The sequence below is a fragment of the Nomia melanderi genome, chromosome 3 (assembly GCF_051020985.1).
Source record: "Nomia melanderi isolate GNS246 chromosome 3, iyNomMela1, whole genome shotgun sequence".
Lineage (NCBI taxonomy): Eukaryota > Metazoa > Arthropoda > Insecta > Hymenoptera > Halictidae > Nomia > Nomia melanderi.
Window position 1 is genome coordinate 3,677,160 of NC_135001.1, and position 26,827 is coordinate 3,703,986.

At 42.3% G+C, this 26,827-nt stretch overlaps 1 protein-coding gene and 1 long non-coding RNA gene across 2 annotated transcripts in view; one reads left to right on the forward strand and one right to left on the reverse strand.

Moving 5' to 3' along the window:
• LOC116432445 (neurotrimin) overlaps positions 1-26,827 on the forward strand; it is a 249,747-nt gene that overhangs the window by 39,324 nt on the left and 183,596 nt on the right. The gene's annotated exons all lie outside the window — the stretch shown is intronic.
• LOC143174373 (uncharacterized) lies at positions 4,879-6,864 on the reverse strand. Its single transcript, XR_012998226.1, has 3 exons — positions 6,750-6,864; positions 5,938-6,195; positions 4,879-5,159 (listed from the first exon to the last, which is right to left on the reverse strand). It is a non-coding gene; the product is annotated as an uncharacterized LOC143174373 (long non-coding RNA).

Consider the following 26,827-nt stretch of genomic DNA (forward strand, 5'->3'; position numbering starts at 1 on the left):
TTAAGAGTGCATCTATCATATTGCTAAATCAATTTCTTTCGTAATTTCTCAAAGAAGCATCTTTTTAGTAATTGCCAAATGAACAAATTAGGAATCGGTCATTTTAATTCGTCTGGTACTTTTAGTGTTAAAGTAACATTCGAAAGGGAAAGATCGTAAGGTCTAAGCGTTGTCATGAATCGTCATAGGACCACAGCTATCCCGAAATGGCACCGAATGAGCCTAAGAGAATAATGATTTGGGTTGCCAGCGGAGAAGCATTCGAACGTTGTAACTCGATCAAAGGGAAAGAACGGACCGCAACTATTTATCAGCGAACCCTCATTACCTACCTTCATGATAATAAACCACTAACCGTGGAGGCTTATCTTAGGCTTAGTCAGAGCGTTCCAGCGTTACCCTTTTTATCAAGATACCCATTCGCAGTTTCGTTTCCGTCGAATTCCTCCGGCGCATCGTTTCCTCGGCCATTTTTTCGCCTCGGTCACCACCCCCTTTCTTGTCTATCCGCTTCTCGTCTCTCCGTATATCTTGTTCCCTCTCGATCACGTTTCGTTCCCTTTTTCTCCCGGAATTGGTCCGCTTTTCGAGCAGAGCGAGTAACATCTTAGAAATAGCATGGTAGTATGAGCACCCGCTCGAGGAACAGAGATAACAAGGACGTGAGAGGCCAAAAACATCCTTCGCGGCCTCCTTGGCGAGTCGTTATAACCATAACGACACCTTTCGCGCCGGGACGAGGGTCTAAGGACTCCTCGTAGACCGGCGTCGCTTCCTTCCTTGCGATCTACTTGCCACCGCCGGATTCCTCACAGCGACCCTGTTTCTCGTCTCCTTGATTAATTTACTTTTGCCATCGGCGCTCTTTGAGCGAAGGATCTCTGTGCCGATACAGGACTGGAGAAAAATATATTTGCTACAGCGAATGCGTGAAATATAGAACGTATTTGTACATTATTATTTGTTCGTCAATTATTCGATTATTATGTGTTTATATTACAATAGTATTATTTGTCTGTGTCATTGTAACGGTCACCATATTCTGCATTTGTTCAGTATCATGATCATGATCAGTGTGATCATGTGACAATTTATGCTTTACTGATGTCCTTGCAAAATTTTTATTCCTGTCAAGACGTTTTCCATGCGTGCCATGCACATACTGTCAAGGACCATGCACAGGACACTTTTCCCTGCCCAAAAGCAAAGCCGTAACTCCCGCAACGCGATAATTCCTTTTAAGAATGAAAAGACAGAAGGAATCTTAAATAAGGCAGGAAACTAAGTATAATAGGTGATGCCACTGTACGGGTGAACTCGAAGATGAACGTATAACCTTGTCGGAGATTGCTCGTTACTACAAGCAACTGCAATTCCCTATACCCGGCTGCGACGCTGCATCTTGCATGCCCGTTCACAAAGGAGCATCGCGAGAGCTGCTAGTTTGTGTATGCTAAGAAAATTATTCGCCACGTGCCGGCAATAATCGCGTCACAAAGGCGCGGAAGACACGTGCGGCCAATAAGAGATTCCCTCTTCTTCCTCGAGTCGGCTTTTCAGCAGCGCTCGCGAACCGTCTCGCCCTTACATACCTCAAAATCACGGGACGCCGCCTCGTATCGCGCAGCACTTCGCACGACATCTTTCAGAATAATTGACGCAGATTGACTTAATGTTTGTGCCTACGGGATGAGGAGCTGCGCCGTATGTAGACTCGCCTCGTCTGCAGCCCGATTTACGGGAAGAGAAATAACCGCGACAGAAGAGTTGCGGAAGCGGGTAGGAACGGCGGTGGCTGCGCCAGGATATACTGCGTTCGTTAAGCAACGAACGTGACTTCGTAGCGGGCCGTTTTTTGAAAAAGGAAGAGGCGAACGTGAGACAACGGGCCGCAGAGGAGGCAAAGCACTGTCCGCCGTGTCGACCGGCGGTCAGCGAGGGTGGCGGCGGGAAACGCCGCAAAACGCCCAAACCGTGTAAAATATTATATACGTAGGTGGCGCTGATTGGACGGGTCTCGAAGTGGGCAGCCACCGACGACCGCGTGTAACGCGCTCGAATACGTGCGCGGATCAAAGAATGCGAAGCTTCCGTTTAAACGCGCTCCCTCCACTCCCACCGCTCCTCTCGCGGCCCTCTTTCCATCCCGGTTTCGTTATAAATATGTATATAACGTGCGCGTCGGAGCAACCTGGCTACGTACGCGAGAGGCAAGGATATATCGACGTCCAATTATAATCCACACTCGTGACGCGGGGATTCGGTTACTCTGACGAGCGGACAGCCGCGAGAGGGCTTTGCCCACTGTCCGTTCGTTTGCTTCGCGCACAGACACAACGATGAATAATACATATTATATAGACGGTCGGTTGAGTAACACGCGGCACATTTAGAATCGCCTTCGAACCGCGGGACGGTATAATACACCGTCGACCGCTCCCTTTGTGTTTAACCGTTTTCGGGCGTCCCGCGTTCGTGATGGGGATACTTTTAGTCTGGGTTACGTTTCGCGACGCGCTCCGATAATATCGTGTCGACCGGCCGAATTGCAGTATATCTTCGCCGCGGAATGTTCCCCTTACGCAGATTTTTCGATAAATCCGGATTGCACTTCGGGGTATTGAACTAGTTAACACTTCCATTGCTGTTTCGACGTCGGATGGCTGGGATTTTTATGGTTTTCACGGCACCGTGTAATTCGTGGCGCGAAAGGGGTTGATTCTGCGATGAGGATTCGAATGGATGAGTTGGAAACCAGCAGTAGAATCAGTTTCTGTCTTTTTTTGTTTTTTGGGTGCTTCGTTTTCGGGTTGGATGACTTCTGGCGTTTGTTTTGTGCACACGGAATTGCCCTGTGATTCACTTGAATTTATTCGTGATGTATCCAGTCGGTAATTTCAATGGACAGTTGAGTTAAGATTAAGTTTGGGGAGGATGTTTTATCTTTGAAGTAGAAGAATAAAGTATTAATACTTGTTGTTAGTTTTAATCAGCGATATATTGATATTTTATTCTATGATCCTTGTGGATAGTTCATGGATTCTTCATTGAAGGAATTTCTCATACCTAGAATTTAGTAAATCGTTCAATTCCGGCTTCCAGCAATCGTCAGATTCCTTATCGGTTAAAAAATGTTGTAATGGTCAGAATAAATGGTAATCGTTTGGGGTAAGAAATATGGTGGAAACGGTGGCTTGATAAATGATCATCATTAGCAACTCGCAAAGGAGTTCTGTTCCACTGCGATAACGATATATCACACGCGATAAAGACAATGTTACGAAAAATGAAACGTTTTCAAGGAATTTAAACAAATTGAAACGTGTCTTTTTATTTTTTCGATCCAATTATTGATTATTAGTAATTAAAAAAACAGAAGTTACCAAGTTAAAAATCTGAAGTAGTACATCATTCCACCGTTACAATCGTGATTCGACGACACCCTTATAATAGCATTGCCATTCCCGCTACATCATGGGGCTTCCGTTTCCTCTCACTCGATGAATACCATCCCTCTTTATCTCTGCCGAACAGACAGAAGTAAATCGCCGGTGACTGAAACGATTGCAAAATCGTGTTCCCCGCTTTCTACAATCGCGTTACGTGAACTGAAAGACGCGATTTTATGGAGAAAATACTGGGCCGAGTGATATTATATATTACATAGCAGTTGAGGGCGTTTAGTGGAAATTCGTAAATTTGCTTATTTTTTAATTGCAGCAAGATTTCCAGCGAGTTTGCTAGATATGGCTCGATATAAAGATGTTTATTAGGACAGTCCTTTCTTCTTATATTTTAAGAATACACTGCGTGTACAGATAATTTGGTTTATACTAAATTTTTATTAGTAGATATAGCGCGAGGAAAAGGTATTTTCGAAAGTATATTACACATTTTGTCGTCGATCCGTTACGATGAAGTGGCACAGTTTGATCACGCATTTTGGGATCACCCTATATTGAAATAGCTCAGCGTGTTTGTCAATTTAATGCCACCACGTCGTATGCTACCTTGATCGATGAGCACAACATCGTATATCAGGCGACATTACTTTACGTAATAACATTTGGAAATACTTCTATGCATTGACTTTTATTAAAACTAATTTCTCTGCCAACTAAAAGCAACTAAAATGCTTATGTACTTCCCGTTATAAATCTTTTCACGACATCATTTAAAATTCAGCCATACAAAATGTTAAAACGTCATTATTCTGATCATACGTTCGCTATAAATACATAGTCGGTTATCGAACCGGTGTAGCCAAAAGTAGACTGCAACGAATGTTATTTTTGGAAGTATGAAATAAATCATTTTACTGGGATTCTCGTACGAATAACACGGGTCACCCGCAGAATTTAACACGCGCGAACGCAGCACGTGTCTCGGCGTTTGTAGCGACAGGTAAATTACTAGAAACGATAACAAGTTTTATGATTCGATGATAGGATTGGCTGGCGTGAGGGCGACCCGCGCATTGCTCAATTTTCGGTAAACTACGTTGGAATTGAGGCAGATTTCATTTAAACGCGACCGGGCTGTAATTTTCCCGAGAAAAAAAGGGGAATCGGCGCGTCATAGTCACGCAAATCGCGGAATCGCGATGAAGTGTAGGGATGTAACGTTACTCCCCCGTTGAAATAATGTAAAACGAGCGGCGGTACGCGCTGAGTGCAGAGAATAAATAGTTCGTGCTTTTAATGCATCCCGCCGGCCTTTATTGTATTGCATTGTAGCTTTCAATTCGCATTAATGGCGGGTATAATACGTTTAAAGGTATTTCGACAATTCGAGCAACGCCTGTCGTTAATCTTTACGATGATGAATCGCTGTTCGTACGGGCGATAAATGGGCACGTGAATTACTCTATTCCTGAATCGTTTAGGCGCACCTAGAATTATAATGGCCAGCTTCAATCTAACAACTTACAAGCATAGCGACAGTGTCAAATTTCAAACCACTGGGAAAGGAAATTTCGTATTCCTCTTTCTGTGTTATTTGTTTTACTTTCCTCCAAAAATATTGATTAAGAAACAAAGGTAAAATAATCTGCGCATGCAGGCGTTGCTGGATACGGGCAACACGCGTGCTTCGCATAGTGTTTCGTCTCTGTATTTCCATAGTTTCGTTCGATCTCTCGTATTTCCTCGGCGAAATATCTAAAAAAAACATCCGGCGTTGTATAAAGGGATGAGTTTGTTATTTAATGAAGTTCGTCCCGGAGGATACTCGAATACAATACAAATATGGAAGTTTATTTATTTATCGTGGATTTCGAGAAATATTCGGCCGGAAGAGTTCAAATGTCACTAACTTCGTTACACGGAAGTACAGAAAGTGCGCATAAATATTTTATCCCGTGTAATTTCAAATTCCGTTCCATTACTAATATAAACGATCGGTATATGTTTTTTCAGGCACGCTTGAAATGTTCCGCGTTACAAGAACATTTCTCTATCAGATAATTCATATTGTCACAAAGCGTAGCGTAGTGCCGGAAACAATTATCTTGTCTGAATAAATATCAGTACAATGAAAAACAGTGGTGCTTCTAATTTACAAAGTAACATGCAAAAGTTGCCTCATTACAGGGACGCGACAAAAAGGCAGCCAACGGGAACGTAACCCAGATATTTAGCCTATATTCGTTAGTATCTATTTTTAGATTTGTTAGTATTTTAGTATCCAAATCCTTTCCTCATTGTTCTCCATTAAGCGAACCCGTGCGCGGGGAAAAATGCGGGGGCGAAGGATAAACAATGCCCGCTGGAACGGATAAAAATAACAGGGCCAATTCCTGTCCTGACCGGGAGCGAAGTTTTTTCTACGGTCACTATAAATTTAACAAAGCGGCACGTCGTTCTTTTACGTCCGCGCACACTGTTGTCCCGAAGTGTTATCCTTCGCGGCCGAATCCAGCATCCGCCGGCCACTTACATCCCTTAACAGTATTTACAGTAAATCTACAACAAGATAAAGCCGGACGCCTTCGCGTTATCTGCATCTCTCCGTTTCTTGCCTTTCACCTGGTCTCCCCTTTTCATTTGTTTTCTCGTGATCCCTGTTGTTCCTTCTCTTCCTTTTCTTTCCATCTTTACTCTTGACTCATCGTGGATTACAAGCAGCACGTATGCGGGCCGGCGACCAATTTCACCGGACATTCACCGCAAAAGCTCTCAGATTGCCGTCGAGCACCTAGAAAATCGCGATGATCGATTTTACACTTTGATCTATGCTTGATTTATCCTCGCGACAAAACAGACAAATTGTTTAATCTTCTCAATACCTCCTGAACCATTCGTTATGTCAAGGATTACAACAGTTATCGCAAACATCTCTATTCCACAAAAAAGGTATCGAATAAAGACCTCGCTAAGAGAGGACCTATACTTTTCGGTAATGTTCCATAGAAACCGTGAAGGTAAGGAGAAGATACCTTTAAAAACCGAAATATTATTATTTGCTTGTCGAGTGGAAGGGATGAAACGTCGTATTTATCGGACAGCGTAAGAGGGTCCGAATAAAAGAAAATTGAATAGTATGTGCGCGCGGTCTTGGGGGTAATCTCGGTGAAAATTCAAGGCGAACGGTCTGAGTATCGGGTTCGGCTCGGTTGGAAATTGCCGCGTCGTAATCAGCCTTGCCCTTCGTCCGACGGCTGGCTGGCTGGCTGGCCGGCCGGCCAGTCGGTCGGTCGCCCACTTTCGCCCCAGCCCCCGTTTACGGTCGCTTTCTTCCCCCGTCGTTACCTTTATTACCGTTCGATTGAAGCGTTCCAAGGGCGCAAACGGCCGTGCCGGTGGCGACTGGCTCGCCTGACCGCGATGCAAATGCGAAATACCCGGCGGCGGGTGGCTCGAAGCGGTACGGCGACGTGAATCGCGTGACTACTCGGCCGTCCTGCACCGCCGCCCGCGAGAAAACCAGCCGAATCAAGGCTCCCGGGGTCGGAAAGTCGGCCGGTGACTCAGCCCCGGGATTTCTTCCACGCTCGTCGCCGCTTTTCCATCGCGGGCTGCGGCCGAAGACGCGCCGCCCCCGCCGGCCTACTCTTCGGGGATCTTTGTCTTCCGATATTTATGTCGTCAGCGCCTACGGGCAAGCGTTATTGAGACGGCGCACGCAATTTCTCGAGGAAAGAACCTGGGTCGCGCGGCCTACGCAAATGTGACGAGATGCTCTCTAAAGGCGAGTTGTTATTAATGTATTCAACGGTTCTGTTCGTTACGCAGGCTCGTGATTATGAGAATATTCCTGACGCCATGGATGCGTCGCTTGAAAAGTTTTTATCGTGTTCCAGTGCCAGGATTAATCCTTTGCGCTAGAAAGTTTTTCATTAGAAATGTTCGCCTATTTCTGATGAGATCTAGACGATGCTTTTGGAGACTTTAATGATAATTCATATATAAGTTAAAGGGAACTATTTTATTTTAATATTTCTGGCAGCGATGTATTATACAAAGTTTGATATTAAATATTAGGCTTTCTAATTTTGCTTTCGTATCGAGTGGTAAGAGGAACTTCTGAAAGTTTATGTTTCATTTGATTTTTTAGGAATCCTTGACACATGTATTGTTAAAGAAGTACGATACATTTATTTCATGCGTTTCGATTATTCAGGATCACTTAGATGCTCCATCATTTTTTATTCATTCAACGTGTTTCCATGTAATTAATAATTCCCAGTACATTTAGTTTGAGACGAAACTGTAAAATAACGGGGGCGAGAGAAAATAATGTTACCTGGAGGATTAAGAGTTTGAATTGTTTGCAACGAAAAGAACAGTGTTTATACAAATCCTGATACCGTGGGTGTTTGATTCAGTAAGGGAGAGGAATTCGTGGTTCGTGGTCCACGTACCGAGGGCGGAAACCAAGGTGTGGCAGCGATTGCGTTTCCTTTCTTCTGCAATTAAACTCCCCTTGTTTCCATTCCCTACTGGAGCCCATTAAGGTGTGGTACGACTTAAGCACACACTTATATTCCATTCTTCCTTCCCTCTTTATCCTAACCTGCCTCCGCCTTCGCCGCACTCTGGGACCCTCCCTGCTTTGTATTCTTTTCTCGGCGAAGGAAACATCGATCTGCATTTGTTAAGATACGATTTGCATTGAAAGCATAGATCTTTATGGAGCTGTCAGACAACCGGAGCTCGATGCATTCTTTTTTCGTGAGTTTTGAACGACGGATACGAGTCGCGTTCTTCTTAACAAGTTCAATATTCTCCTCTGCGCCGGGAATTATAATAAATACTTATTCCTAGAAAAAAGGGAATATATTTCACAAGATTGCGGTAAAAAGAGTATGGAAGTTTAATCTTGAGTTTCGTGTTAGTTTGTAGTTTAATTCAATACGTATCTCTCATATATTTTATGAATATTGAGATTCATAACTATTCTTTACTTAGTTTCATTTATATTAGAGGACTTTATTTTCATCGTCTGGTAGCTTCGGAGAGTTACCTGAATGAGATATTTTGAAGCAGGGCATTTTTAATTATTATTTTACATCAGGAGACAGTGATTTTTTCTGAGAATGACAGTAAATCAATGCCAGCAGAATAGATGAATTAAAGTTAAGGGAATTGAGACACAAGAGATCTGACACTTCGGGGCATCGTAAACGCCTTTTTAATATTCTACGAACTGAGTGAATATCGATGAGATTCTCAACGGGATCTTACAATATTTAGGTTAAGGGGATTCAATCTTGTAGGTAACTTAAAGATGTTCCAAAGAAATACAGTCTTCTAAGCGTAAGATGGATTGTTATCCTTGTAAAACGAAAGAAGTAATTTTATTATCGTGCCGCACTATTTCAATGTTTTATATGTAACATATGTAAACCTTTGAGTAGTATTTTAAACATACCGAAATGCTTTGTAAAGGAATAAACTTTCCCATTTTGTATTAGGTTTTGAAAACTAACTTTTAAAGAGTTACAGAATATGCAATGCGCTCACTTTTCAATCATTTTTGCCCTGTAAAGGAAAGAGGAATTACTTCTGTTTTATAATGTTTTATCGGATTATTAAACAGTTCTGATAATATACAGACACATGTTATTCTACCTTTAATTGCCAATTATTTTAAAGGGAAGTCTTTAAACATTGCGTTAGACCACGGTCGCACAAGGAAACAATAATTCCATTATTCATCATTAAATAATTGCTTAACGCGGAGTTTCATGTAATAATGCTGTAATTACTGAAAACGATCATGCACATTATTTAGTCCACGTATCGTATAATTATAACGTATTGAATAACTTGCGAGGAGCTTTGTGTAATTATCGCGCAATTTATATTCTTCACGTACAGTTAAACAATTCGCTGCATCACAGCACAAATTATTAATAAGAAGCTTGTAACGTGCGCTTTTCATGAACACCCCAGTAATAAATCAACCAAAACTGCATTATTACCCCTTCTTTCTCGTTTAAATCACATTAATTTAAACCTGATTTCAAACATTTAATCGAAAGGTAATTAACACTCAACACAACATAAACAAACAATTTTCCTTCATTTAATACATATTTCCTATTGCTACAACAGTTCCCAAATCAGAATAACTTCTCAAATCACCAGGCAACCCTTAACATTCATCAAGTTATTCAGCGATGAATTACGATAAACAAATTCGCAGAAAGTACTCGAAACATAATTCGTACAAACCGCGTCCAAAAATCTATTCCCTTAGTAAAATTACGTAAATAAATGGAAAAAAGTAAGTTATCCTCCAAGCAGAATACCTTTCACGTAACGCTGGCAGCCAATGTATTAAATCTACATCGCGACAATCGTAATGAAAATAATTAACGTACGAACGGGGAAAAGAAAGTGAATTCGCCAAGGTAAACAACAATCTATCGGCCGCGCGCCCTACAAATAGCAGCCAAGAGAAGCTACGGAGCCAATAAAGCCCGGCCGCCGGGCGTTGTGCGCCGTCGGTCCGATAACATTTCCACGGGACCGGTCTAATAATTTTTGTCTCACGTCTGAACGTGTCCTGGGGTAAGTTCATGGCCCGGCATCCACCCCCGCGAACCACGTTAATGACGCAGCCGTTAACAAAGGGGGTGCTGGTTTCTTCCCGCATGCGGCCGCAGGAAAGAAGGATCCGACAGATCGATCCCCGGACCGCAGGCAGTTAGAAGTTTAACTAGGGCGTGTATAAACTCAGCTCACGCAGTCGTCAAGCCGGCACAGCGGCTGGCTGCCACAATGAATAAAAGATGCCACTGTTAAAGGCAATCCAACAGTTCTTCCAAACCTAGCCATCTATCCGTTGAACCCCCGTCTGTCGGCCTCTGACCTCACAGACTCTCTCCTAAGGGACGATTCTTCATACTCGAGAGAAGAGCGCCGGACGCTACGGTTTTTCGATCTCGTAGGCGGCCGCCGGCCACTATCCGCTGGAAATCACGCGGCTGTCGCTCCGAAACTCCACGGCAACAATTCGAACTTTTCCGAACGAGTTACATCCTCCTTTAATGAGAAAACAAACTTTTTTAATGAGAAGCGCGCCCTGGCGAAGGCGCTCTTTTGATTTCCCGCCGACCGGAATGCTGGAATTTCGCTCCGGGATTCCGGTTCGTTCACGTTCGCCCTGCCACCGGTGCCGAAAATCGAACGGTCGATCCACGGGGGAACGATAAATAATACGATCGAACCGATGCGACTTCGCGCGAAATGTAACGTCGTTAGTCACGGTTGTTGATGGTTTCCGCGGTGAAGGAATTATTCGGACGGGGCTGTATGCTCCGCGCGCAGACGAATCGCGGCGGCTTTCCCGCGTGGCCCGTGAATCAGTGCGCGGTCTAATTGCTCACCGCCGCGGTGTACAGTAATTATTTCTTTCCTCTTTCCTCCTTTGTGCTGGTTTCGGTGCGGTTTGCCGTGATATTTTAGTCGGAACCTACCGGTGTCTTCGTGTTGTTTGACACGGAGGGCGTTCCGAGTGGAGCCTAGTTGAATTTCTTTCGAGCGTCGGGGATTCACCGGACGTCGGTTTAAACGCGGGAATTGGAGCGCGAGTGGAGAAGTTGTACTTCTTATTGGAACGATGCTTCTGTTGCTTTATTGGAAGCGAGGTTTTCAAAACGTACAGTTATCGGGTGTGAAAACGGAACTTTTTGTTAAGTCTCGTAAACGATAAACTCGGAACGTGCGCTAGAAAACACATTTGGGACTAACAATGATTGCATAGCAATAAACAGAGAATATATCGGAATTTCTGTTTTCGTTTGCCTGTATTTTTCTTTCATTATTCTTTATCGAATTTCATCTCGTTACCTTGTGTACAGCTACAACGGAGACGTATACTGTTTTTACTTAAAAATCGACATTGAAATAACGTTTCGCTGTTTCAGTTAATCAAACAATTAAAAAAGAATTATCTTTTGAAGATAAGAAGAGTCTTTTGTAAACGTTTCTTCTCAAAGGTCGGAATTGTAACGGAAAAAAGTTTGCGACTAACTGTAACTTAATGCTATGAATAATGCAAGAATGTAATACGTTACGTTGCTATACAATATCTGCAAGGGTTTATAAAAATGGAAACAAAGAGACAAATACTCCACCATCGCAATACGTTCACGCACTGCGAGGACCCTCTGGAATTTTCAATTTCACCTAGAATTTCAGCGAATCACCACCGTGTTATTCATATCGGGGAACCGGTGTCTTTGTGATCGTTAAAATTTCTCCAGAATAGTAAAAACTGTTCGTAGATCAAATTATCGAGTCGCAGCGCGTAAAAAGTTTCAGTCCTCGTCGCTGACGCGTAAAACAGCGCACCGAGCGTGAAGTTGCTCGCACTAGGTACCTGAAGCGGGGAAATATTATAATATGAAATGAAAAATTTTCGTTTCAAACCCGATTGATTTCGACGCGAGTCGAACAACGGAACTTTTTCTATTTTCAATTAAAAAAAAAAGAAAAGAGGGAGGACCAGGAAAAGTTTCGCTCGTACACGCTCGACGAAGAAAAGCTTGTATCATCAGAGTTTAATCCCGTTGATCCCGTTTAATCCTTCGTCGGTTAAACTTTGCCTTATGCCGTGCTTTCATCACACAACAAAGTTTCCACGGTTTCGCTGTTTCTTTTTTCCTTTCGGAATCTCTTGAAATACAGACGGAATATCGTAAACTTGTTAATCTCAATAAAGCATTTCTGGCTACAAAAGTCAATGGAGTTACGACAGCCATTGTTCGCTGGCTCTATGCTACAAAGTATAAGAGATATTCATATTTTGCTGTTAAAATACTCGGTGCGAATGTTTACGAGCAACTGCGTTCTCGCTAATGATGGATTTGTGGTCGAGATTATTCCCTGGCTACATCAGGATATTGTTTTTTATTGTATACAGCAAGTAATGCAATTATTTCAACGAAAGTACGCTCAAAAAATATTGCACCATTATTCATATTTTCTAGAATATAATTATCGGAACATAATTACGATAAAAAATGATTTTTCTTTATACTATGTTTACCAGGCGAATTATTTTGATCTATTTCGAATTACATTCATCGTTTACATTTTATTCCTACCATTTGTACTGACTTTTATGCATACATCTCATAGTTTCATTTATAAGATCATTGTGTATAATTATGTCGCGTTTAAGTTGTTTTTTAAAGAAAATGTGTGATTTTATTCATAAGTCAAGTTCACCTATGAATCCTAACCTAAAAATCTCAGTTGTAATAACAAACATCACAAGAACTATGCTCTAGATATTAAGAATAGTTTTTGCATCGTACGTATCCTGTGCAATATTACGCTCGAAATTCCCTATAAATGCATAAAAACCCCTGAATCTACTATATAATTATCGTCAACCGAGCGCAGCACGTTATATTTCTTTCCGTGAGTCCACAATGTTTTCTCGTACGTGGCGCCGTAATAGACCGATCTAATAAACGTCAGCAAAAACTATTCCAATTATTCGAAGACCACGCCAGACACGCGGCCTATATTTACCCTGTCGAATGCGCGCTAATAACTCAATAGGTTCGTTCAACGGGCTGAGAAAGTGGCGGATTGACGCAGGCCGCGTGTCGCCAGCTTTTTATCCGTCACTCGCAGACATTCCGGCTGAAGAGGTGGGAAACAGCGTCGGCTACGCGGATCAACCGTGAAAGAGTCAAACCAATAAAATCAAACGCAGCTAATTCGTTTAATGGCCGTGACCTAAAGCTGGCTATTTATTTAGAGGAGGGGCAGGTGCCGGGCAACCAGAGCCACGAGTCTCGCTTCGGGGCCGGCTAACTGATGATCCGCAGTCACGTTCACGCAAACACGATTGCCGCGTCGATTTAATCTGCGGGATTCTCCGAGGAATCTTTTATGCTCGCCCAGGCCGTTCCCTCGATGCCGGAATTACCCACGCTCGAATTCTTCCCACGGAGAGCCGTGGAAGAACCCTGGCTTGTCGTCGCGAATCAGTGCAAGACCTAGGAACATCTTGGGAATTATGACTTCCCTCCAACGGCTGAGCAATCGGTTTCGCAGGCTGACATGAAAGTAATAACGATTCTGTTTGATTTCGTTACGTTCCGTAGCCTGCGCCTCATGAGTCTCGTCACAGAGAGTTTCACTTGACCATTCTGACTGTCACCTTTAAGTTACAAGCAGGGATACTTATTCATTCTCCTCGGAGATTTAGTCTTGGTCGAGACTGACCACTTTCTCAGTGGTCAGTAATCAATCTTCTAAAATGTTTACGAGTGATTGCAAGCACTTTGCCAGAATTCGGTAGCGGCAAAAGTCATATTATTACTTTTATCAATGTGCTTGTTGTAATATTTATAATTAACACGTTAAGTATTGTACTAGGCCACTTCTGAATTTGTTTTCGCTTGTTCAATATAACGGTATTTTTTAGCTGTAACTGTTTTTATATTTTTTAAGCTGTTAACAATGTTCGTAATTCTATGGTATCCTCTTCCTCTTCCTCTCGCGCCCCCTGCGCCACTGTCATTCTATAGATTATTTAATCAAAAGAAATACTTCGAAATTCGAACTGTGTTCCTGAATCATTGAATCAACGCAGAGTGAACGTATTGAAAGCTGCAACCTCGTTTTTACTAGGAAGACCATATTAATTAGCCTTTTAATTGTACGACTGCAACGAATGGGCATTCACGCGTTCAATGGGACTTCACCAACGCATTTTCCACGTATCGGCGCATTGATTCGTGGGTCCGGTGTTCATTGCGGGAAAAAAAGCTAGCTGCTCGACTGTCCGTTCGCGCCCCCTCAAAGCCTACTACGTGGAAACGCATTACCGTCAAAGGTTCAGCCAGTGTAAACTCCTGGGGTTGCACGTGCAAATTGAGCACGAGTTGTTTAACACGGTCATAGGAGCTCGACGGAGCGGCGCGGTAAGTCGTGCCCCTTGTTGCACCCGTGTATACATATACATACGTACACAGCACTTCCAGCAAGTCTCGTACAAGTCACGTCTACGGAAATACAATCATTGAGTTGATTTAATCTCGTGGATTCGGCTAGCTGCCCTGTGTATCCAGCGTACCAAAGATCGTCCCGTGTGCCTTTCTCTATCTCTCTCTCCCCCCCTCTCTCTCTCTCTCTCTCACTCTCTCTCTCTTGCGCGCGCGCACGCTACCGCTCGGGTCATTAGTCAACAAACGCGTCCTCCAGTTTCGCAGCACGCAAATTTACCAATTATATATCGCGCAAACTCCGCTCGTAACTTTCTTTCCCCGTTTGGAAACGTTTTTCTTGAACTTTAATGTATTTTAATGTATGCGTTCACAGATGGTCGTGCGGAATGATCTAGAAGTCGACTCAAAAAGAAAAATAGTAACGACAAGGCTGGAAGAATTAATGTTTAACATTAATCTTTTCATATATTGACGTCTGTGTTTCGATATGTAAAGGTAAAGCGAAATGTAGGTACCAGAAAGTGAATAATTGTAATGTGTAAAATACAAAGATAAAATTGTTGTGTTGTTCGATTAATTAGAATTGAAGAAAGATAAATGAAGAATAATCACTTTATTTAGCTGCTCGATAAATTTATTTGACTTGTTTCGTTCAGTTTTACTTAGTATCTCGCTTTTCTCGATAAAAAGGATATTCGATTCTTACGTGCCGTCGAACGTTTTACGTGTCGGCGACCGTCATTAAATTATTCTGCGCCTCCAAGTTGCTCAGATATCCAGCATCGACGCTGCCTTGCTTCGTTTCTCGGTGTTGTAGCGAAAAGAGACATTATTCTCAATGTGCCCTCCTCGTTGTTTGCGGGAACAACCACTACGAGCGCGCGTGATCATCGGGAGTTGACTAGGCGTAAACCAACGGGGGTTGTTCGTGCAAATTGAGCACGTTCGAGTTGCTGAGATCGCAATGCCAGCGCCGCAGAACTGCTCTTCCTTACATTTATCGCTTCTATTTTCATTTCAAATGGACTTGATGCCACTTTGGCTTCTCATAATCTTCAGGATTACGTAGATATCAACGACCATAAAATTCGAAAATTTAATTAGTACTGCAAGGAATATTATTAAACTCTTACTAATTAAATTCACCCCAAACTCCACTGAGTACTGGGTAGCGTATTCTTGAAACGTTCAGGCAAGCGTGATATACTTGGATTTTATCAGTTCTAATCACTTCATTCTTATTAAATCTGAATTTCTTACAAACTTTCCAAAAATCTTGACAAACAGAAACGATCGTGCTCAATTCGAAAGAATAATTCTATCTACTTAATCGTATAACTTCCATGTCCCTTCTCCTGCTGTTCTCAACCTACAAAGAAAAGTTATCAAATCAAAAAATAAAATTTCATAAAAATCTCATTCATTAAACCGAGATCAGTCGAGCTGGCAAGACCCTCTAAACGCGATATTCTACAGAACACACGAACCAAAATGTTATTACTGATCCTTGATTCAATTTCCACCGTAAAGTCGTCTTGAATAATAATACAGCCCCGTTACCTTACAGTACGCTCCCTCCCGTGAACCATGAATACCATAACCGGTCGAGAAACTTCCCGCCGATAAAGTATTCAACTAATGTCTCCGGCGCGGAATATTTTTATTACGCGTCGTTTGTTCGAACCGCCGGTAGATTAAACGATGGGGGACGTATATTCACGAGCATCGCTCGCGGGAGGAACGGGGGCGACGCAGGGGTTGGTGGTCGGTGGGGAAACTCAGCCAAAGCTGGCGTGCGAAAAAGAAAAGTCGACGACGTTTTCCAGCGGTCGCGAGCGGCAGCTGCTCCCTTAACGAACGTTAAGCTAAGTAAAAGCGTTAACCCGCCGCTTCGAAGGAAAAACCGCGTGCGAACCGGCCGCAGCTGCGGCAGGGTCGCGGTACTTTGGCTAACTTTTCCGCTAATGCTCATCCCCGGAAAGGAGGCGACCGTCGCGGCGTAAGAGAAACGACCGGATGAAGAATTCCATTAAAATACATTAGATTCCGGGACAGTCGGCTGGGCAACTAGTTCGGCACGCTTCTTAATGGAGTTCTGTTCGGGTGATTCGTGTCGCCAGGAACCTGCCGACTACCGTCCCAGATAAACCGGGAACTCATCACTCTCTGGCTGACCACGGAATCTTGAACGTCCGCTGCCGGGCGTTGACAAAAATCGACGCGCGATTCATCGTGGTTGTCTTGATACCACTTCACTGGGGCATCCGTCACGGCTGATGGTAACACTGGAACTACTGAGAAGCGAAATTGAATTTTTCGAAATTCTTTATGGAAACTCTGAGGGTGCTTCCATCGAGATTTTAATTTATTTATACTTTAGCTTGTGCGTTGTTAGAATAATTTCTTTGGTGATTTCTTAGGGAAGTATCTGTTGCCTCTTTGGTAATTGTGAAATAACGAAGAGGAAACGAGTCGTTTTTATCCATGTGGATGTTCTAGTGTTAATTTGGTGTATCACGGTATCTTTTATAGAATCGTTGAGTTGTGAAAATGAAGATTTTTGTTTCGAATAAGACATCCTGGAATTTAATAAGTTCTATTTGGAGAATTCTTTTGAGTAACAGATAGATGAATAGTTATATAAAATTCGTTAATCTTGAACTATAGTTTAAATTTTAAATTTAATATGATATTAATTAAGCTGCGCGTTTAATCGTATTGTGCCATTATTAAAAACACAGTAAACGACGTTCCACAACTCAGAATCCAATAAGAATTATGCCTGTCAGATCACCTACCCTCATAAATCTTCCTCAGAAAGGATCTACACCTGACGTGGACTATCCTTCATGTATTTTTTATTTACGTCCAATTTCAATTGCAATCTGTTTAACCGACTTAAAGTAGACACTATTATTCTGGTCGCGTAACTAAGTAGAACGAAGTCCGCCTGTGTCTTGTTAGCAATGGATCGATGTCAGAACACAAGTGAAATGTAATTAGTCTTCGTTAAATTCCCGTACCTCTGCGCGAAAAGTGTTTAGGAACATTTACTACTTACGTAAATTAATGAAATGCATTGCAGCCATTAGAAACGATACTCCCTCTAGTGTAATCTACGCGCATTTATTTTGTTTTACTATTTAAGCGCATAATCTTCACTGAGTATTGTGAAAGTCGAACACACTATATAAACAGAGACAATTTTAAATATTCAAACTATTGTTAGAACACAAATCAGAATTTATAAATGGATAATATTAATTGCATTATCCTACCGAATGAATGGAACTATAAAAACGAAATTTTCCGTTAGTATTCTATCGTCAGATTATCTAGGTGCAAAGTCTCGGTGAGCCACAATTACGGTTTCCTCTGTCGACGAAATTCATCATCGCGATTTTTCATCTTCACGTCCGTGCGATACATTGTTCCCCGACGCCCGGCCAGATTAACCCTATATATTACACGCCCGCTAGGTCCGCAGCCACTTGCATTTCCGCCGTCCAGGTGTCCTCCGGCTAACATCATTTACTCGCATCCACCCTAATTAACGAATCGTACCTGTTTAATTTCACTGACGCGTCATAAACGCTCGACGCAGTAAGCGTCACGCACGACTGATTGTCAAGTGTTTTGTTAAATTCCGCTTGTTATTAAATCACCGCTATCAACTATCGTTCCACGCAAATAGATTTCGATATTTAACGAAGATAGCGTTTTCAATGGACGTCAGCGGCGGGTTTCATCCGATAATAGGCTGTCCTCGCGGCCTTTGTTTCCATCAACGAAATAAACTTACTTGTAATTATTAGTATAGAAACTCAAGAAACACACGTTTCACATTTTTGAAGACGATATCAATTTTTTAAGAATGGCCTGTACGCCGTTATAATGGCTTTCGCGCAAGTCATTTTTTTGAACAATATGCCACTATAATGACTTTCGTGGATATCATGTGTTTAAACGGTATGCCACTGAATTGACTCACTCTGTGTATAGATATTTTTAACATATCACCTGACTACCCTTGTCTTTTGTCCCATTTCACATTTGTTTCTCGTAAACAGCATTTCCTAACAACGTTTCTAATGTTATAATAAGAAGCGTCGTATATAGTTTCACGCTGTCTGCGTTGAAGCTTGATGTAGAGATACAGTATTACGGAAAATCCCACTGTAGCTAAAAAGTTAAGAAGCTATGGTTCAACCAGACCTTGATCCTAGATTCTCATCACTGTTAAGCAAAGTCTTAATCTTCATTTTATGTGTGTTCTAGCTAATATTAAACGTAATATCGATCCCAATAAATTGCATTACCTTTACAAGCGTTAAAATCAGTCATTGTTGTAGATCGACACATATACGATAGGATACAATGAATGATCCAATAATTTTACAGAATAAATGCTGGCGTCCCTTCTGTTCCATAACTCAAAGTTCGTTACTCGATTAGTTTGTCGATTGCCAAGCGTATTTCAGAATTATTAGAAAACAGTGTTGCCACTATGCAATTCGCTGATGAAAATTTCTTTGCGATTTTAGCTCAGCTCGCCATAGTAATCCTGCGCGGACCCCACTAGCCGAATAGATGTTTACAACGTGTCCGGTAACGAGCAGCGTTAACGCGAGGTCATGAACGATTCAAATTATAACAGTACACAGACAACGACCCACCACAATCAGTGTGTATCAAGAACGTTTACGTGTATCCCCGGCGGCCGCGCTCACCTATTAACTTATCGTCCTGTTACCTGTTATGAAATAGTAACTATGCGACAAGCAACTTTATTAGAGTATATTGCGTTAACAACGAAATCACGCTTACCATCCGCCTAGACCCCGGAGAATAATTGTGCGTGTTCAACGCTCGTAACCAAGCGATACTAAAGGATGTAATGGCATTTCAAATTATTACGTAGGCGATATTCAAAGTGCTGTTTATACTGTCGCGAACATGTAGATTTGTAGGTCTCGTCGATAACACGATAATCACAAAAATAATCCCATTTTTACGGTATTTTTCAAATATTCACAATTCTGATGATATATATATAATGATATTTACGAATACCATACGCGTGACTGTAAGATCGAGACGAACAAATTCAAGGGGTAAACCCAGTTTCAAGGTTATGAATACGATAGGCGACAAAATAATTCTCAGCGACAAGCTCATTACACGTCGATCTTCCTTACGATGACATGTTAGTCCAACGTACCGCAGAGCTCGGTCCCGGAAAGACAGGCCTCGCGTAAACGAGAAGGTATTTCACGCGGCAGATCGATACTCAGGCCCACACCTATTCCGACTAAGCGAATATTTAAGAATTCATTATTCCTTCTTGCCGGGTTTACTCGGGGCGAAAGCTAAGCCTCGCCGAGGATCGAAAATCTCGAATAAGGCGGGCCATGCATTATAGATACCCATTCAGAGCAGCGGCGGGGTAGTTCGTAACTACGTTGGTCGATGGTGGTGCACACTGCCTCGACCTCCGGAAAAGCCCAGTTTGGTGGTGCCCTGGCTAGGCAGTCAGTGCTGGCCCGTCGAGAAAAAGGAAAAAGAACAAGAACGTGGAAAGAAAGAGGAAGATTGAGCCTGGGTAGACCGGGAATCGAAAGAAAGAGAAACTGAACGGAGGATAAGGATGGAGAGCGTAACTGGATAACCGTAGAAAGAGAACAGGGGGGGCAGGCCGAAGAAGGAAATACCTGTGGTACAGTGGACGGCAAGAGGGACGGGGGGGATCGAGTGAGAAAAGATGGCGAAACGCGGCGCAGTTAGAGGATAAGGAGCGTTCGGGGGTTGTTGGCGGGGGGTATGGCAAAAGGTAGGGTAGACTAGAGGCTGGCGAATGGTGGGGGAAGGGTGAGGGTTCAAATGATTTAGCCCCGCCGTGGGGTTAGATCCGCAATTTCGTTTGAAACATTCATGAGAAATATCCTTCGCCTAGCACCGCAGCTGCAGCGTTTAAAGAATTACGCCACGCGGTTGCGACCGTTTACTTATCTCGATGGCTTCCTCCTCGGGGCTTCCAGTCTCAAGGAAACGGGAATGTTTCGCCCGCATAACCGGATCTTTCTTCGGTGCCTCGCGAGAGAAAAAAGAGGAGGCTGTCAGGGTGGTGCCGCCGCCACTGCCATCGCCGCCGCTGCTGGATGGCGGTGGTCGTGGAGAGAAACAAAAATAAAACAAGCCTGTCCGGATTTCACGGTCTTCTCACGACCAAGAGAAATTCTACGCTCAACTTCCCTTCTGTATCTGTCCCCCAGCTCTGCTCTCTTTCGCTCCTTCCGTGCTGTCTCCGTTCCTCGCTGCCCCGTTTTCATCCCTCTCATCCTCCTTTGGCCTCTGAACGAGCCTTAACGAGATTACGGGTCAACGTCAATTCCTTAACCAAGTGGCACGATCCCTCGTTTAATCGTGCTATTCTTTTCTTTCTTCCTTCTGCTTCTTCTTTTTTTTTTGTTCTGCTTCTCCTCTCCTTTCGGGGTGACCAGCCAACCCTGTTTACTTCGTGACTCCGTGTCCATGATACCGATGATGATTCGCGATGTATCCAGGTTTGAATGATCGCCGGGCCGAATTGTTCGGGTGTATCGATCCCGGCGACCGCGCACGGGCACATTCGGGACTGATTGTTTCACGCTGCACGTCGCCACGGGTAATACGAATACTTGGGTGTACCTTTGCGTAATTACTGCCAAATGTTTACCTTCGTATATTGGAACTTCCTACGGTTTAATAGGGGAGCGAGCATTATCGACGAATTCGTGCCCTTCGCGAGACCCTACGGGTACGCCGCAGTACGCCTCTGCGAACGGAATTGCGCGACGCGCACCAGTGGAATTGCCGTCGTTATCGATGCCCGATTGAAGGTGTTTTAACTCGGGGACGGAGTAATTAATTAAGGGGGAACATGAATTAGAACTCTTGAATCGGAGGACAAATAAAAATGTTCCCAATTAAACTGCTTAATGAAGTTCCTCCTTCTTTCTGACTTTCCACTGACTTTTGACTGCTGACAGGGTAGAACGCTTTAACTTGGATCGCCGTCGGTTAACTGGAAGAACCTAATAGAAGGAAAGTATCGTGTTCGACGTCTACCGACTAAAAACCACTGTGATGTTCAAGTTCAGAATTCTCGAATAATTAGAAAGAAATTTATTGACTTTCCCGTAGAATACGCAGAGAAAGCTGAATTTACGTTTCAAATCAAACTGAACTAATAGAAGAAATTAGTATTCAGAGACGTAGTATTAATATTAAAAGAAAATTGTCGAAAAATTAACTTTCTATTGTATTAATTCATATAAAGATTTCTAGTAATTTTCCTGATATACCTGTATCATGTCTCTGAATGTTAGTTTGCTCTATTAACCGAATTTCTCTGATAGAGAAACTCCACTTTTTTACACATCCCACAAGTCCACAATTTTCCCGTGGCATCGCAGCGGTTCTCAATACGTAATTCGATTTATCGCGTCCTTCACAGTTTGCCCGCAGAATTTCGAGTCTGGCGATTGGTCGAACTCAAACACGGGAATCGGTGTCGCGCTCGTTAAAACATCAGTGTGGCAGCCTGATTTATTGGAGCATAAACAGGGGCAAGGATCCCGGCGCAAGCGGAGTCATTTCGCAGTCCGGACAGGTGGTTGATCCGTGCCAGACTCGGCCGGCGGAGCTTCCGGAATTTTCGATGAACTCTTCCGAGAAGGTCGGCCGAATGAGAAGGAAAGATATTCGTCGTCTATTCAATGTACGCGAAAGGGGTCCGTTGTCGACACCGCCGGCAACAGGATCCATCGGATTCCGCTGAATATCGATAGCGCGAATTCCCGTGCTGAGCTAACGGGAAGGAACCTTAAAGTCGGGTCCGCTCGTTGGGGTGCCGATCTCGTTCACACGTCCTCTATTCAATTATCGGACGTTCAGCACTCTCCATTCGTGCGTGTTCGCAGTTGCATCAACCGTTGCATACTTGTGCCCGGGCCTAGCCCCCAATTCTCCCCAATCTGACCCGGCAAATCGATCCCCCAACAGAATTAATCTCTCCTTTATTCTTATCCTGTCGCTGTTTATCACTCGCGCAAAACATTCGCTTCGCTTCGGCCATTGAAATGAGCGTTCTTCGTTGAAATTCTTTGTTATATTTCTATCTTATGCTCCATTACTTCCATCGTTGGTATTCTTGTTACATTCTCGTTTAACAAGTTAGACGCTTCGCTAGTTTGTTACGGTTGTTTCTTTGCGCTAGAAAGTTCTTCACCGGAAATACTCCAAATTTTCTAATGTAGACGACGTTCTTTGAAATTGACTGATGAGAAAATATAATGAGAAAGCTATTTCAATGTTTCATTATTGATGCGTTATACGAAAGTTAATATTATGTATGAGTTTATAATCTTGCTGTATCGAATCAAGTGACTTAGAGTTTCCTCTCGAGTATGAAAGATTCATTTATGTCCGTCTGCTGTCCGTGTATTTTATGTGCAGCGGTAAGCAAGCTTAAAGTACTTCTGAACCGCTAATTTCAAACTTGTAACAGAATTTGATGATGCTGAAACAGGTGTCATATTCGAGTTGTTATATTTTTTTATTCATTTAACTGGAGCTATTTGAAAAATTATTTTGTTGTAAATGAATCGTGATATTACCTGGATACTTACAATGGATCTGGTAATTTCTGTCGGGGTGCGGTAATAAAGCTGTGGAAATATAGTTTTGTAATTAATGGAAGTTTATCATTACCCGATATGTCCTGCGCATAACCTATTTCGGACTTTGGTTGGTCTACCCGGGAATTATTCTACATACCGGGATGGAACCGACTACTTGAGTACTCGGATTGTTAATATCTTCTGTAATAGACACTGTTGCTCTGGAAAGTAATTCGACGCTACCATGTAAATGTCTTAAATTAAGACGGGGGAATGATTGAAGTTTCAGTTTGAACAGATTAACAAGTCCATATAAGTTTGGACGTTTATTTAATGCAACGATAAATGAAAAATTGTGATCTACAATAATAATTCTGGAGTAGTACGTTTGAAAATCTGTTAACCTATTTTTCGAGGTGTCTACAGATACACATTTGAAACAACTGCGTTTATTTAAATATTCAGAATGTTAGAACAAGGGGAATCTATAATAACCATTTGCTATGTTGGACGACTTCTATGAATCATGTAATGTATAATCCAAATGGCTCTCCCATAGAATAGCGTTTATTCAATTCTGTAATTCTACTCAGAAATAACCCGAATCCGATTAGTATCGCTTGAGCTATACTTGTTGGATTAATTGGATACTGTGCCCTCTTGTTTAACATTATCCGACCGCTGTCCGTCCAATTTAGATTTAGAAGCTAATCTACTCATGAAATTTATTTCCATTGTTCTCATTCAAAACTTCTATCCATTCCGGACTAAGTTTCCTTTATTTATTGGATATTATAGCTATTAAATCTATAATAATATCATTCTATGGTAATCGAAATTTAATGAACTATTGTACAGTTACAGAGAGCCCCATATAATTACACTTTACCTGTTAAATTTAATAACAAAGAAGGCCATTCTACAGATAGAATATCCCCGTGATCTTCATTTTCGATGAAAACTAATGTCGTATCAAGAACAATGTTTCAGAACTCGCATTTACGAAACTTTAAATCTGTATCGAGAACACAGATTCCCAATAGTCTTGAAGTATGACATCCTCGGTTCCTCTTCCGCTATTCTATTTCCCGTTGAAGAGAGTCAGAAAAATTAGTTACACCGTGAAAGATTTTCAATCGTCGTGGACGTCATTAAAATCAATATTTACGAGGTTGGCCAAGTGTGCTCCGTCGTGTGGATCAACCTGTATATACAACACATTCGACGAGCGCAATAAAACGGGAGCACCGCGTTAAACTTTATTGCGGAAGGGGGTTGTTGTTCGCGTTTCTGCGCCACCGCCTAGGAAAAAGGCTGTTATAACTTTATCACTGGCTGCTCTGTCCGCGTCGCGCCGTAGCGCTAAGTTCGCGAGCGTTTTCGGTCGAAGAATGCTCCTCGCCACCCTCGGACGTGTAAACTTCTTGCTCAAATTGTACGCGCGGCCTCGCGATCCGTCGCCTCCTCGTGATTCACTGATACGACGGCCAACCGTTATCCGTGGGAATGCCCGGCAACAATCCGATAAAAGCCGTACAACCGCGAAACGATCGTCACAATAGCAGCATTCGTGAATAGAAAAGCTGAACGTTATAATTCGGCTCGGCTTCTAATTAAATTTTGTAATTCACCATTTCCACAATGAGTCTACGGCGCAATGCTCATCGTGAATTGTTGTCGTTACGAATGGCTTCGGGATCTTCCTGCCATTACAAAAGAAACGTAGCAAATTTTCCTTCCTGAAAGACGCAGCAATTTATCGAATTTGAGAAACTCATTTCCTTTCCGACGTTCTGCTCGAAACAGCTAACCGGACGTTCAGTGGTCGTAAAGTATTCAGTTCAACGAAGAGAAATAAATATTTCAATAATGTGAATTTGTTTTTATACAGCGGATTTCTTTTTTATGGTCGAGATGAATAATTATGAAGATAATAACTAGATAATCGATTTACGAATTTTTATAAACTGTTTGGCAGGGAATCACAGAAATTCTTTTGAAATGAATAATATTAAAAGAAATTAAAGGGGTAGAGTGAAAAACGGTGATTTTATTGTTTACCGGAGGTATTGTTATTAAAATAAATTCGTGATACCTCGTAAATAAGAATAAACAGTACAATATATTTATACGACCTTCTTTTTTATAGTTTTCAAGTGCTGAATCAATTCCTTTCAGTGGATCCCGTATATCACGAGACAGCTTCTATATGTTCTGTCGAAGTCATAAATTTGATTGTTTCACAATGGGCTTATGTTTCCCTCCGACCATGATATTTGCGATTCCAAATATGTAGTGTGTATAAATGTTTACACAAGAGAACGGTAAACATTACTCTTGATATTGAATCATGGTTAATATCGGTATGCATTAAAAGGATAAGCTCTTTAATTAATACGGACGCATCATTAATGTCCATTCCGAAATTACGGTGCGATACAATTAAAAACCCGGATGATTTTTCGATAGGAATAAAATGGAAACGCGCAGTAAAGTTTCCATTTATATTTCGCTCGAGAAAATCAATGCGAAACATTTTGTCGAATTATTTATTGCAACACCAGTGACTGAATCGTTTTTAAAAAATGTATTCCACGAATATTGTTGATTACTGCAAAAGAAGAACACCCTTTTCCAATTCTAGTTAAAATGCAAATTGCATGCGTTCATCGTATGCAATAGCATGCTACTCATAACGAAGATTACCAAAATGTCTCGTCTTTACTTCATTTAACAACGATTCCCCAAAAGTCAAAGTTCCCAATCAATCCATCGTTCATACAGAATCCGAAATCGCATAAAACTTTTCGTTCCACTTCTAACGTTACAATTCACATCTTATATATTTAAGTGCAATTGTATTCAACGTCGTCGCCTTATCACTTTTCGCGACGGGTTTTCGCAATTTACGTTTCTTTCTGTCATTACGCCTCTCGGCGTTCAGTTACGCAGCATTATAATAGTTCCGCGAACGAAGGGGGATGAAAGGTACTGGGAAATAAAATTCCGATGCGAGACCGTAGAAGGTAGAGCCCTTTGAGGATTTTCCAGCAACGTTAAAAGATAATGATCCTCAATTATGTAACTCGGGATCGATCAGTGTAATCAGATATTTTCCTGTATACGCGCCGTTACTCTCGCCGCGTTGTGAAACATTTCCATCCTTTCAAGCATCCGGGGGCTTAATAAAACGAATGAAAATGTTACTTCAACTGCTGTTCGTTATAATTGCAAGCAAACGGTCCTGCAGCTAACAAGCGTATTTCCCGCGTTTGTAGATGTTAACGCAGCGCACTTTATGATTGTTTTACGCCATTAGTTCTTAAGTACATACACGTACCGACAACGCTGCGGTGCTTACCTAAACGTTACGCAATTACAAATGGCGCGTGCACTTGAAGGTGCACTTTGGTCCGCTCGAAAATCTAACCTTCTTTCCGGCAGTCCGAGCTTCTGCGCTATTTCATCCCATTCGAAGAATATAAATATATTTTTTCCGTGGTTACACTGTTTCACAGTGACGGCTCTCCAGCGCAGAGGAACGAAAATTAAGTTCCAGATATGGAATTCTCTGTAACCGTCAGTTTCCGGGTAATTTCTACTCCAATTTATGTGACGAGCCACGGATATTAATTATTTAACCATGCATAGAACGAAGTCTACATCATTCCGCGAATAAACTTTAGGAGAAAAGTTGCATACTTCTTACAATAACGAAAGAAAGGAATTTTCTTCAAACGTTTCAAGCATT